Source organism: Schistocerca serialis, chromosome 6 (assembly GCF_023864345.2).
Source record: "Schistocerca serialis cubense isolate TAMUIC-IGC-003099 chromosome 6, iqSchSeri2.2, whole genome shotgun sequence".
In the NCBI taxonomy this organism is placed as follows: domain Eukaryota; kingdom Metazoa; phylum Arthropoda; class Insecta; order Orthoptera; family Acrididae; genus Schistocerca; species Schistocerca serialis.
Window position 1 is genome coordinate 739,234,259 of NC_064643.1, and position 13,664 is coordinate 739,247,922.

A 13,664-nucleotide genomic window follows, 5' to 3' on the forward strand; every position below is an offset into this window, starting at 1 on the left:
TTGCATATTTCATATCGACGATTACCTGAGAATGGGTATAAAACCTGTAACAACTAATTTGTAGTATAGTAATTCATATGTCATGCGTTCAAGTAATCATTTTTGATTGTATGTTGTGTGTTTCATTCAATATGGACTATAGAAAATTATTGCTGCTTGATAAAAAATTGTGATTTGGACAATGCCATGTTTATGAGATGTAATAAACTTTTGTAGAAATTATTGTGGAAGCAGCCCACTACCGGAGTCGAGGGATTATTTGGTGAATTGTAATTTCATTAATTATTTACACGGGGTGTTTTTTTTCAGATATAGCAATGTCTAATTCCCTTGCCGATTCTTTTACGCAAGAGGCTCCAAAGAAGTTTTCGAGGGCGGGGATGTAAGCCTATGACACAGAACTTGTAAGGGGTCTGTAGGCCCTTACTGTAAGTTTGCACTCGGCACAGGTCGACAGGGCTAACAATCGATAGTGTCGGGTTGCGAGGGCGAGTGTGAGTTGAGTTCAGTTCCCAGGTTGCGGGCCGAGCCGTGTGGAGGCCTGTTGCTACATTCCAAGGGCTTGTCGACAAAGGGAGATTGGCCATCGCCGCGGTTTAACCCCTTTGTCTCAGAATAATACGGGAAAGTGAAAAAGTATAATTACGAGAGTGATCAGTGATATTTTCTGTGCCGATATTTGTGGTTTCGCGTCTACCGCGCCGGCATCATTTGGATTGCAGTGTTGGATTGCAGTGATTGAATTTACGTGTGACAATAATGAATAACGAAGAGGCCTGTGCTGAGATTAGCCGTAATTAAATATGTATGATGAAGGCAGTGGCTGTCTCCTTATTCTTGTGTTTTTGAGACGAATATAAGTCTTGATTAGTGAAGCTGTGTTGGCGTTCTTCTTGTTACCAGACATTACATTATTAAAGCATTGAGAAGGACAAAATGGAATGTAACAACTCCGTAGCAGTCCATTCCGATTGCCAGCTCCATTAGGTACACAGTCACATCAATTAATATCTATTGGGGCTGCTATCAGATCCGGATCGGGTCGAGATGCATAAATCGGAGGTGTTACAAACTGCAGCGCTATGCCGCTGATAAAACAAAATACAATTACGACACTCTTATGTTTCATTAAGAAGAAGTAGGTCATGTATAATAACTGGTGCGGGAAGCACGTATATTTTATTAACTGGCACACCGCCCTATTTGATGTAATATAGGAACACTGCGAGTTGCAATATCACTATGCACTCGACCCTGTAAAGATTCTATATTTATGAAAGTAAGTTGAATTATTTAATTGTAGGCTTATTCGTTGAATTTATCTGATTTAACTAACTGTGTAAACTTTTTTATGTGTAGTAGACAGTCACCTGTGTACGACGTATTGACATGGCTGGCCAATTATTCTAATATTGAGATTTTGGGTCCACACCTGCCGCATCAATCTTTCGAAACGATTTAAATACGAAGTCCGATTATTTGAGCCTTATTTCACGGTCAACTACGAATAAAATTGCATTTACAAAAAAGCCATGGCCAAGCGCCTGATACCAAATAATTAAACGTCCACATTCCAAATAAGCAAATATTAATTACAACCAATCACCATCATACATATACAATAACCAGTATTATATTATTTTTATTTATTTGTTTATTTTATATTGGCAACTGCGTGTCGGGCTTGTTATTTTGTCATTTGTTACATTGTTCTCGTTGTTTCATGTGAAAAATCAACTTTCTGGACCTGGACTTGAATATATGAGAAATAACAAAAATCTGAAGATATTTTCCAATTCTAAAATTTTGCGGGAAGACGCAACGAAGCTTTCAGAAAAATAAGGCAAGACGCAGCATCCTTGCATTGGCAGGCTTGACCAGACGCATAATTCAGTGTATTAGCTCTTCTGTAGATTCTGTAGTATTTCTTTCGCACGTAGCAGTTTTCAGTGACAAATTTCATTCTCAGTGCTTTTCCTTAAACAATAACTTCTGCAACAATACCAATATACGAGTGTACAATATGGCCGACTTCTGTACGACACGTTGTAACATGGCCAGCAGCCATTAAGAATAATCCGATATTCAGTTTACATTTTTAAATTATCAAAAAGCCATTGTTGCTACGAGGGATTCTTGTTGAACTGTCTTTTATTTTAAAACCAGTGTTAAACTTTATTTTCTTGAAGCATATCTTACGTGTGTTATTGCCATAATTAGAAAACAATACTTAAAGATGGAACAGCAAAGACATACTATTCAGACGCAATCCGACTCGGACGAGAGACAAATGTTAGAAAATGACTTTAGGACAGCAACCGGTAGTGACGATTCATCAAATATTGACGCACGTGTTAACGGAAATTTTGACAATAGGCAGTCCGCCACAAAAATATCAAAGCCTCAGTCAGAGCGCATGTTAATACATGACTTCACGTCTAATGACGCGGCGGGCGCAGAGACCTTGCAAACAGTAAATATTGCCAACATGTTACAAATGCTAATGAAACAAAACGCAGAAAATATGGCAACCTTAAAGACACAAAATGAACAGTTAAAGACACAAAATGAACAGTTAGAGGCACAAAATGACGAAATTAAATCTGATCTAATAGCAATCATGACGTGTTACGACACTTTATGTAACGCCACACTGACCAAACAGATGACTGAACTCAGTACGAAGTTTTCCAAGCTTAATACGATACAAGAAAAGACTACAAATGACGTAGCACTTTTACAGACTCAAGTAAAAAACCTTAATGTCACGTGTGAATCTCTTGCTGAACAAATTCAAACATTGTATTGCTCATCAGTGTGGGATCCGTACCAGGTCGGGTTGACGGAGGAGATAGAGAAGATCCAAAGAAGAGCGGCGCGTTACGTCACAGGGTTATTTGGTAACCGTGATAGCGTTACGGAGATGTTTAATAAACTCAAGTGGCAGACTCTGCAAGAGAGGCGCTCTGCATCGCGGTGTAGCTTACTCGCCAGGTTTCGAGAGGATGCGTTTCTGGATGAGGTATCGAATATATTGCTTCCCCCTACTTATACCTCCCGAGGAGATCACGAATGTAAAATTAGAGAGGTTAGAGCGCGCACGGAGGCTTTCAGACAGTCGTTCTTCCCGCGGACCGTACGCGACTGGAACAGAAAAGGGAGGTAATGACAATGGCACGTAAAGTGCTCTCCGCCACACACCGTTGGGTGGCTTGCGGAGTATAAATGTAGATGTAGATGTAGATACCCTTCAGTACAAGACAACCTTGAAAAACGAATTACTGACGTGCAGAATAAATTTGACGATGTTGAACAAACCTGACTGACAGATTACAATCTGATGCCACAGCTCATTTTCAAAATATTAATAAAGAATTTCGTGATTGGGTAGAGAACAAAGACAAACATTTTGATAGATGCAAACGTAAAAATTTACCGACAATTGTGCACGAGTCCGTAGCGGAATACATCACTAATAGCAAACAGCTGGTTAGTGACGCAGTACAGTCTGTCACTGCACCAATGAAACAATTCACAGATCAACCACATTCTGAATGTAACGAAAATATCAGTCAAATTGTACAGTTTAGAAACCAGTATACATACGAGTATGACGCACACATACCGCACACGACAAACACACAAGTACAAAACACACCACGACAACAACACATACCACGTCGTGCAAACACAAACACAAGCTATTATCATGGTAAACCAAAGCAACAGTATCGTAAATACCATCTGAACATTACAGTAATTACAGTGGAACAAATCCATATCATAATGGTTCAAATGGCTCTGAGCACTATGGGACTTAACATCTATGGTCATCAGTCCCCTAGAACTTAGAACTACTTAAACCTAACTAACCTAAGGACAGCACACAACACCCAGCCATCACGAGGCAGAGAAAATCCCTGACCCCGCCGGGAATCGAACCCGGGGACCCGGGCGTGGGAAGCGAGAAGCTACCGCACGACCACGAGATTATCATAATGCAAAGGAAGAAGAAAGCTTAATAAAACACAGGAAATTTCAGACTTTTATCCCACAAAAACGAACCATTCATCCGGTGATATTTCTTAAATCTTTTAGTAACGCATTTCCATGCAGTAAAAGATTTCATATATTGTTGGTTACATCCAAGGCGATGCAGCTGTCTGGGCATACTGTCAAGCTGACGTATGTACCACGTACAGTGAGTTTGAGCGTGCCTTTCTGAACAAATTCTGGTCGCAATCCATTCCGGAGCGACTCACAATGACAAATTTTAGAACCCGAAACTTTTAACAGTAAAAATAGTAACTTACGCAGATATTTGGAAAAATACTTGAACATCGGATATTTCTTGGACGAACCAGTCGCAACACGTGATATACTCTGTGCGTTGAAGGCCAAATTGCCTTTCAACATTAAAGAAAAAGTTTTACATATCCCGGATGACGATCCAGATTATTTTTTAACAGCATTAGATTCGGTTGATATGTTACTAGAAGATCAGCGCTTCGCGTGGCAAAAAAGCAACCACAATGTTTATATCAGTGGTATGCAAAAAATGCAGGCTTGCCAACTCAATTCTGGAGCGCCGACATTTGGAAACGCGGTACAGCAAAAACAGCCAACTCACATGCTGTCTCAATACGGAAATCAAAATCAACACGCGTATTCCAATACAAACAACAGTTACAACAGTAATAACACTTCATGCGGCAATCCATACAAAAGGCACCGCGGTAACAACAACAACGGTAACAACGGATACAAATATAACGACAAAAACACAAACAGAAATAGAAACAATAATAACTACGAGCTAAGACAGCATCAAGGCTGGACTCGTAGCGATCAATACTTTCATTCAAACACTGCTATGCCACAGCAGCCACCAGGACAAGATTGGAGCATACCTTACGACTGACAGGTAAGTCATAATGCGCAACAGCAACAACTACCGCAAAAGTTTGGAGATGACAACAGGCAATATCCGAATGTGAATATAATAGAAGTAACACCTGATACACAACCTCAATCTGTGTCAGTACCTAGTACAAATGCTAATCCAACAAACTAGAAACACAATGAGATTTTCACTCTGCAGCGGAGTGTGCGCTGATATAAAACTTCCTGTCAGATTAAAACTGTGTGCCCGACCGAGACTCGAACTCGGGACCTTTGCTCGAGCACTTGCCCGCGAAAGGCAAAGGTCCCGAGTTCGAGTCTCGGTCGGGCACACAGTTTTAATCTGCCAGGAAGTCTCAAACTAGAAACAGTCACATCTATGCCTCGGGTCGTGGCTGAAGAATTCTTGGTGGGCGACTTCGAAGTTAATCAGTTATTTGACACCACCATTGAACAACAAAATATTCATACCCCAAATAATTGTAAACAAAAACTACCTGTTTTATTCATAAGATACAGTCACAATGAGAATATAACACATGAATTTTAGCAAGACAGTACATAATGTCGTTCAAACACAAATGAAATTGTTTTAGCCTCTACTACTGGTGTAGTAGGTGGGATTCCAACTACTATCATCTCAGATACAGGTGCAGCTGTGAGCGTTTTGTCTTTTAATTTCTATAAAAAGATTTGTGAATTGGAGCCTGTGCCTGAGTCTACTGCCCAAAACTGTAAAATACCTACTGATCTAGGTAATAAGTGATGTAGGATTAAGAAGCAAGTTTTTGTAAACATTAAAATAGGTAATGGAACCGTACAAAGGCCATTCCTGGTTGTATAAAACCTTGTGACAAATTGCATATTAGGATTAGATATTATGAGCGAGGAGGTCTGCATTATAGACTTCTCCAAAGGTAAATGTATTTTAAATGATAAAGGCAGTGTAATTATTATTGATTTGGACAGGAGAACTCTAAAGCATGACAAACACTGTACAGGGTACAAGATTCAGTTAGTACTTGACAATGACATTTAAGACATGCACACACACTCACCTGACACAGAACTAGTGGACTTGAAAACACTGATTGATCATAAGATAAATGAAGCTACAGCTCTCAGTGTACACGAACGTATGAAACTACAGGAAGTGTTATCCAAATATTTACAAGTTTTTACCAAACGATTAGATGTTATCAACGTGTATGTCTACAAGACTGAAGTTAAGCCTCACAAGTTTTTCTACTACAAGACATATAACGTATCGTTATCTCAACGACCTGCTGTGTGGCAAGAACTAAAACAAATGTTAGACTGAAAAATCATTGAACCATCCAACTCACCTTACTGTAGTCCTCTACTTGTTGTCAAAAAAGCAAATAGTAGCTTTAGGCTAGTGTTAGACGCACAAGCAATTAATAAAATAATTTTACCGGTTCGCACAAAACCCGAAAATCTAGAAGAGCAATTACAGAAATATCTAGATGCAAAATATTTTTCCACAATAGATCTCGCTAATTCAATTTGGCAAGTAGGTATCACTCCTGATTGGCGGAAATATACTGCATTTATATTCAGGGGACGAACCTATCAGTTTTGTGTTCTACCCTTAGGATTGAATGTCAGTTCTCGAGTATTCATTACAGCCCCGGATACGGTGCTTCATGATGATTTAGTCGAGACTGTCACACACTTTGTAGATGATATACTGATAGCTACACAATCTTGGAATGAGCTCATTGACACACTTCAAAGAATTTTAGAAAAAATTGCACATGCTGGAGTCACAGCCAATCTTAGAAAATCAAAATTTGGTTGCAGTGAGATAAAATGTTTAGGACATATCATTAATTCACAGGGCATACGTCCTGATACCAGTAAATCAGATGCTATCAGAAACTTTCATAGCCCTCGAACAAAAAATCAGTTAAAATCATTCCTTGGGCTATGTTCATTTTTCAGACTTTTTTACCACAAAAACTTTTGAACTGTAAACATTTGTTAAATCTACTCAGAAAGAATCAAGTTTGGATCTGGCCGTAACAGTGCCAGAATGACTTTAATACAATTAAACATGCTTTAGTGAATGCAAACATATTGAGCTATCCAGTTTTCAATTTAGATTTTTGTATGACTTGTGACGCTTCATGTTCTGGCTTGGGCTGTTGCCTATTTCAAGTTGTAAAGAATAAAGAACAGGAACAGATAAGAATTATTGGATTTGCAAGTCGTACTCTAAGTGAATGTGAGCGTACATACTCCACTACTGAGTTAGAATCACTTTCCATAGCCTGGGCATTCAAGAAATTCAATTATTATTTTTTTGGAAAACATACAGTAATTTATACCGATCACCAGGCCCTGACATTTTTGTTAACTTGTAAACTTGTACATCCTAGACTATCACGATGGGCAGTTAGTCTCCAGAACTACTCTTTTGAAATTAAGTACATAAAAGGTAAGGACAACATCATTGCCGATGCTTTGTCTAGACTTCCACAAGGTATGAATGAAACCAGCAGTGACTTAGAAAACATAAATGACTACAGGATTTCCTTAATGCATGACAAGCAGTATCACCAATATTATATTGATATGTGCTGAAACATGGCTAAATTACAAAAATCTGATCCTCACTGGAAAAGATAATAACTTTACTGGTAGAAAAACACAATCATCCTTTGACTAAGTATCACAAGTTACACAATGATGTATTATTTTATCGCCGACATCCAAATGCTACTAAATGGTGTGTATTCATTCCCAAAGAGTCTGAACATAATTTGGTTTGGCGTACACACTTAGTTTGGGGTCATTATGGGACGAAAAACTGTTTGGCAAAGCTCAGCACATACTGTTATTTTAGCAATATGAGAAGAAAAATTCACAGGGAACCTAAAACATATGTCGTAAGTCAAAAATCGTAACCTCAGAATATATCCACAAAAACAGATTTACATTCTATTTCACCGAGTAAACCCCTGGAAATTCTGTGTACTGACATAAGTGGACCACATCCAGCAAGCTCTGGAGGCGTCAAATATATCTTATGCTTTTACGATATTTTTCTAAACATGTAAAACTCTATGCCTTAAAATCCGCCACTGCAAATGATATAATACGCCGATTCTCAAGTGATTACCTGACGCACGTGGGAAAACCTAAAGCAATTCTGTCAGATAATGCAGCATACTACTCTGGGTACAAATGGAGAAATTTCTTGAAGAACAATAACATTAAAAGTATATTTATTTCAAGGTTTAGTCCACAATGTAACACGATTGAGAGGCTTTTCCGTAAACTAAACCGATTCATGAGGACCTACACTCCTGGAAATTGAAATAAGAACACCGTGAATTCATTGTCCCAGGAAGGGGAAACTTTATTGACACATTACTGGGGTCAGATACATCACATGATCACACTGACAGAACCACAGGCACATAGACACAGGCAACAGAGCATGCAGAATGTCGGCACTAGTACAGTGAATATCCACCTTTCGCAGCAATGCAGGCTGCTATTCTCCCATGGAGACGATCGTAGAGATGCTGGATGTAGTCCTGTGGAACGGCTTGCCATGCCATTTCCACCTGGCGGCTCAGTTGGACCAGCGTTCGTGCTGGACGTGCAGACCGCGTGAGACGACGCTTCATCCAGTCCCAAACATGCTCAATGGGGGACAGATCCGGAGATATTGCTGGCCAGGGTAGTTGACTTACACCTTCTAGAGCACGTTGGGTGGCACGGGATACATGCGGACGTGCATTGTCCTGTTGGAACAGCAAGTTCCCTTGCCGGTTTAGGAATGGTAGAACGATGGGTTCGATGACGGTTTGGATGTACCGTGCACTATTCAGTGTCCCCTCGACGATCACCAGTGGTGTACGGCCAGTGTAGGAGATCGCTCCCCACACCATGATGCCGGGTGTTGGCCCTGTGTGCCTCGGTCGTATGCAGTCCTGATTGTGGCGCTCACCTGCACGGCGCCAAACACGCATACGACCATCATTGGCATCAAGGCAGAAGCGACTCTCATCGCTGAAGACGACACGTCTCCATTCGTCCCTCCATTCACACCTGTCGCGACACCACTGGAGGCGGGCTGCACGATGTTGGGGCGTGAGCGGAAGACGGCCCAACGGTGTGCGGGACCGTAGCCCAGCTTCATGGAGACGGTTGCGAATGGTCCTCGCCAATACCCCAGGAGCAACAGTGTCCCTAATTTGCTGGGAAGTGACGGTGCGGTCCCCTACGGCACTGCGTAGGATCCTACGGTCTTGGCGTGCATCCGTGCGTCGCTGCGGTCCGGTCCCAGGTCGACGGGCACGTGCACCTTCCGCCGATTACTGGCGACAACATCGATGTACTGTGGAGACCTCACGCCCCACGTGTTGAGCAATTCGCCGGTACGTCCACCCGGCCTCCCGCATGCCCACTATACGCCCTCGCTCAAAGTCCATCAACTGCACATACGGTTCACGTCCACGCTGTCGCGGCATGCTACCAGTGTTAAAGACTGTGATGGAGCTCCGTATGCCACGGCAAACTGGCTGACAATGACGGCGGCGGTGCACAAATGCTGCGCAGCTAGCGCCATTCGACGGCCTACACCGCGGTTCCTGGTGTGTCCGCTGTGCCGTGCGTGTGATCATTGCTTGTACAGCCCTCTCGCAGTGTCCGGAGCAAGTATGGTGGGTCTGACACACCGGTGTCAATGTGTTCTTTTTTCCATTTCCAGGAGTGTATATTTCATCAAAACATACTAATTGGGTGTCCTACCTAAGTCCTTTTGAAGACGTACACAATAACTTAAGTATTTACAATACAAAATACACACCTAACAAGATCATGTTCAATTGCAAACAGAACGATCAATGGATAGAACCATTACCTAAGTTGTCAGGCAAGGAAATCACACCTGAACAGAAAATAAAAGAAGTATTGACTACACTGACACATCATGCACAGATACGAAACAAACATCACACAAAGATAATAAAAAGAAAACACAAATTCAAGGCAGGAATCCTTGTACTACTTCGTACTCATCATAAATCTGTAGCACTCAAGCGACGCAATACTAAGTGGCGTCTGCTATATGAAGAACCTTATGTCAATGTTAACATACCGCATCCTGGTACGTATCTGTTACAACATCCTAGAACTAACTAAATTATTTGGCTATACGCACACCGAGATTTTAGTGAATTTCATACTAAATAATGTGATTGTCATATCCATGAAAACATTGCCAAACAACTCGCAAAACTCTATTTGCTGCAACATAGATAATAAGTAGTATAGAAATTTTCATTTCAGATGACAGCAGAACTTTTCTTTCAACGCCGCAGCACTACCAAGAAGATTACTGAATATTAAGGTAAAATTTATGATTAAGTTGCAGTGAATGATATATTATTTTTTCAGGGAACATATGTGACTGTAGGTACCACTGACTTGGTATGACACCTGACGAACCAACAGACGTCATCTGTGAAGTGATCATTTACTTCGAGAAATAGATTAGACGCACATCTCTCAGCAAGAAAAGCATCTACCAGTAGCCAAGGCCACACAGACACTATATACACACGCACAAAATATGAGGAATCTAACAGTTTTCCGTCTCTTATTGTTTTGAATATTTATTGAGTAGTGAAAACGCCTGGTCTTGCCTACTGATGTAATTAACGTTGTGTGTAACCTATCTTAATTTCAGTTGACATCACAAAAAAAATCGATATAAACCCAGTAAAACCATAAAAGAGAATGTAAATATCTGCAATTCATGTAATGAAACGTGACATAATGTAATAATTTGTAGCTATGTAATGATGATGTAAACATGTTTATGTGTAACTGTATTATGTTTATGCTAAGAAAATACAGGGTTATTACAAATGATTGAAGCGATTTCACAACTCTACAATAACTTTATTATTTGAGATATCTTCACAATGCTTTGCACACACATACAAAAACTCAAAAAGTTTTTTTAGGCATTCACAAATGTTCGATATGTTCCCCTTTAGTGATTCGGCAGACATCAACCCGATAATCAAGTTCCTCCGACACTCGGCACAGCATGTCCCCATCAATGAGTTCGAAACGGTAAGGCTTCTGCTTTAGCCTTTTCCGTAAGATTTTCCAAACCGTCGACTGTGGTACGTTTAGCTCCCTGCTTGCTTTATTCGTCGACTTCCGCGGGCTACACGTGAAACTTGCCCGCACGCGTTCAACAGTTTTTTCGCTCACTGCAGGCCGACCCGTTGATTTCCCCTTACAGAGGCATCCAGAAGCTTTAAACTGCGCATACCATCGCCGAATGGAGTTAGCAGTAGGTGGATCTTTGTTGAACTTCGTCCTGAAGTGTCGTTGCACTGTTATAACTGACTGATGTGAGTCCATTTCAAGCACGACATACGCTTTCTCGTCTCCTGTCGCCATTTTGTGTCACTGCGCTCTCGAGCGCTCTGGTGGCAGAAACCTGAAGTGCGGCTTCAGCCGAACAAAACTTTATGAGTTTTTCTACGTATCTGCAGTGTGTCGTGACCATATGTCAATGAATGGAGCTACAGTGAATTTATGAAATCGCTTCAATCATTTGTAATAGCCCTGTATGTGACGTATATGTACGATTACTTATGTTATTGGAAAAATGGTGTACAATGTAACTATTACCATGTGAAAATCTGAACGATAACGAGTGCCAAAATGTGAAAAACTTAAAAGAAAAAGAACATTGCATAGTGGACCACTGTTACTAAGTCTGCAACAACGCAGAAACATATGTAAAAGAAACTGATAATGATACCCATCATGCTTCGTACCTTTGTAAACGCGATGAACGAATTCTTTGATAAGTAACTACGAACATTTAGGTGAGCTATATTTAACAAAAAACTGGAAATGTGCAGTGCATAATTTGTGCATCGCCTAGTGACATTACTACAGTATCTAACTTCGAGATGTTAACTGGATTAAATGGTCACTACGTGCCTGTCCAGAAAACAACACGACGAGTGGAAGAATTTTGGTTGATCTTCAGGAATTGAATGTTCTCGAAATGTGACGGACACACTTACCTGGACTACCCAAGGATCGACGCCAGCTATGTGCCGTCCGAGGTTCTGCAACCAAGCTTCCACGGAATATCGAAAACGAACCGCATATGGACGAATTACTAGACGGGTCACGTCCGATCTGTAACAAACAATGCTTTTTGTCACAACGAACTGCATCACAACGACTATAATGGAAATAGGAAATGGGCATGCTTATGTGTCAATTACGTTGTTATACAGCGATTTTACTGTGATCAAAAAACTTTACCACGACGACACTAACATGTGAAGCATTACTGTGCAGCTGATGAATATAAACTGTAATAACGACACGATGTGTATAGGTCAACGCACCTGAAACAAAAAGACAATTTTCTTTGAATCATTTCGATGCAATACTATGTAACTAAGAACATTCAAAAATCTAAAGCTGTATTGTATTATAACAAATATTGTAATTTTAAAATTAAATTACCTGTGATAGAATGTGCTCTTCATATGTAATCTTGGTGGAATATTTTCTTTGTGCAACGACTAAGAAACGCGCGCGCACACGAACAATATGAACTGCAATACTGTGCCACGTGATCTAAATTTACGATATAACGGCAATGCCGGAGTCACACGGACGCTTCAGCGCATGCGCGCCCTCTATTTTGCCAACATAAGAACTTTTACGGCTCACGCGCGTCATTCAAATTTTGTATACTATATACTGTATAATGTATGTCATGTAAATAGTTGTAGATAACTTAGATTTTCTGGTGCCTTTAGGTGAATCGCTCGCCTGCAGATGTGTCCTTTGGCCTCGCAATTCAGGGGGCAATATAAAGGCACATTGCCGGCCGCGGTGGTCTAGCGGTTCTGGCACTGCAGTCCGGAAACGCGGGACTGCTACGGTCGCAGGTTCGAATCCTGCCTCGGGCATGGGTGTGGGTGATGTCCTTAGGTTAGATAGGTTTAAGTCGTTCTAAGTTCTAGGGGACTTATGACCTAAGATGTTGAGTCCCATTGAGCCCAGAGCCATTTTTTTAAAGGCACATTTGCATGTCGTGCGTGAGTTTCCTCGGAAACGCGAGAACTTAATTAAATAATTAATCTCTGACAAATAAATAAAGCCCATGGCGCAGAAATGCAGCGCTATGCCACTGATAAAACAAAATACAATTACGACACTCTTATGTTTCATTATGAAGACGTAAGTCATGTAAAATAACTGGTGCGGGAAGCACACATATTTTATTAACTGGCACACCGCCATATTTGATGTTATATAAGAACACTGCGAGTTGAAATATCACTAGGCACTCGACCCTGTAAAGATTCTATATTTATGAAAGTAAGTTGAATTATTTAACTGTAAGCTCATTCGTTGAATATGTCTGATTTAACTAACTGTGTAAACATTTTTATGTTTAGTTGGCAGTCACCTCTGAACGACGTATTGACATGGCTGGCCAATTATTCTAATATTGAAATTTGAGTCCGCACCTACCGCAGCAGTCTTTGGAAACGATTTAAATATGATGTCCGATTATTTGAGTCTTATTTCACGGTCAACTACGAATAACTTTGCATTTACAAAAAAGCCATGGCCAAGCGCCTGATACCAAATAATTAAACGTCCACATTCCATAACAGCAAATATTAATTACAACCAATCACTATCATACATATACAATAACCAGTATT